This window comes from Melanaphis sacchari, unplaced genomic scaffold (genome assembly GCF_002803265.2).
Source record: "Melanaphis sacchari strain LSU unplaced genomic scaffold, SCAv2.0 Contig0_pilon_pilon, whole genome shotgun sequence".
NCBI lineage: Eukaryota > Metazoa > Arthropoda > Insecta > Hemiptera > Aphididae > Melanaphis > Melanaphis sacchari.
The window spans coordinates 5,007,516-5,009,658 of record NW_020270366.1 but is presented as its reverse complement, the minus strand read 5'-3'; the positions used below and the strand labels follow the sequence as shown (position 1 = coordinate 5,009,658).

At 24.1% G+C, this 2,143-nt stretch overlaps 2 non-coding genes across 2 annotated transcripts; one reads left to right on the top strand and one right to left on the bottom strand.

Annotated features, from left to right (window-relative positions):
* Positions 1-359: 359 nt before the first annotated feature.
* On the bottom strand, positions 360-431 carry Trnaq-uug. The gene has a single exon. It is a non-coding gene; the product is annotated as a tRNA-Gln (tRNA).
* Positions 432-1,572: 1,141 nt separating this feature from the next.
* Trnaq-uug lies at positions 1,573-1,644 on the top strand. The gene has a single exon. It is a non-coding gene; the product is annotated as a tRNA-Gln (tRNA).
* Positions 1,645-2,143: the final 499 nt, after the last annotated feature.

Below are 2,143 nucleotides of genomic sequence, written 5' to 3'. Positions count from 1 at the left end.
TTTACATAACTAAATCTATGGATTAATTTGATTTAAAATGTAAAAATTAAATATCCATGGGCAATTTTAAATTTTTATGAAATAATTAAAAATTATAAAATTTTCTGAAAAAAGCATCTTGTATAAAATTACTTTTATTTATTTTTTATTTCTATTTAAAATTTAAAATTAATAATTACAGTATATATACATACTTCAGAGCACAATAAAAAATTTCATTTTCAATTTCAAATGTGTATGATATTGTAATAATTTAGCGGAAGACATTGATAGAAAAAAATTGTTGTAATAAAACAGCTATTTATTTTTCATTGAGATCACTATAATTATGTGGACATTTTTAAAGTTTAAAAAATTATAGGTCCCACCGAGATTTGAACTCGGATCGCTGGATTCAAAGTCCAGAGTGCTAACCGTTACACCATGGGACCGAAGTGAGAGCCGAAAGAAAACGTGATTATTTGTTTCAAAATAAAAAGATAGGTTAAACTTAAAATGCTAAATTATGGTTGACTATTACTATATTGAAAGTTTGTAACAGTAATATTGTACTTGCAAATATTATATATTTAAAATTAAATTGAATTTGGTGAATGATTTAACAGTGCGCCAGAATCTATTAATGCAGTGGTTATATATACATCCAATAAAACTCAAGAATTGTAAGTACCGGTCGTGTACATACAAAAATATAATAAATACATATATTTTATTAATTTTGTTTATTTATTAGGTTTTCAGCATGTTACTGATTATATTCTAATATTTCAATAATGTATGATATTTATTATATGATTGGTCACTAAAGTTTGATTTTCGTATGAACACTTTACAATTTCTAATAATATCGTAATTTAACATTTACGAGTATATGATATAATTTTCGAGGTTCTGAACAGATTAACATATTTATTTTGTTATTCTTATAAACTTTAATATATTTCTTCATTAATAAAAGTGTTACTGCTGAGTGCTGGGTTATACCTAAACAGATACAAAGATTCCCATAAAACATAGAAAAATATCATAATCATAACTATAGTAAATAAATTGCATACAAATATTTTTAGCTCTTATTAAAAATATATAAAAATAACGTAATTTTATTAAAATCATTGACAGATAAAGAAATTCATATTATAAAAAATTAATAATAATTAACTAATTATATAAGTGGTATCAATATAATTTTGTGTATATATAGTATATACACCCAATAATTACTTAAATTTATATGTATGTATATATATATATTTATTAAACCTATATATTATGTATTTAAATGCAAAACTTTATAATTATATTTAATTACATGTTACATAACATAAGCTAGATCTACATATTACATAGTAATCTCTATGTACATAATATCTACAGTCTAGATGATCCGCAAGGACTTATAAAATTGCCTATACTGGACTCCTTAGATTTTAAAGTGTAAAAATGTGACATACATAGTGCACATTATTATACATTGGTACTATCTAATGGTTAGATTTTAACTGGTATTTTAAATTTACCTACCTTTTCATTTTGTAAGAAATAATTACGTTTTATGAAGTTGATCGTCGTGGTCCCATGGTGTAATGGTTAGCACTCTGGACTTTGAATCCAGCGATCCGAGTTCAAATCTCGGTGGGACCTATCTTTTTTTTTCTATATTTAAAAATTTTATTATTAGCGTCGTGATATTAATGAAATAAATACAAGTGTACACAGTTATTTTTATATTTTCACATTTGGTAGACTGTGGTTAGTCATACTTGCGCACTCTGTTGAACTTTTTTCTTCAGTTAAAGTATTAATGTATCATAATATAAATGACCTTTAGGACTTATCTAATTTTTAAATGTTTTCATTTATATAATACTTAGGTTTGTGTAACAGCCATGCACCTGGTAAAATATGAATGTGGCTATTTCAAAACTGGCGCCTTCATCCATATGATGCGCTGGATGCGACGAAACAATTGATTGAACACCAAATCACTAATGCGAATTAAAAATGAAATAGTAACATAATTTATTGGAATTAGAGTTACAACAAATATTATTACTATTATATTTATAATAACTTATAACCTATAGGTAAAAAAATAATACTAAACAATTTTAATAATATTTACTAATTTAGTTAAAGTTTA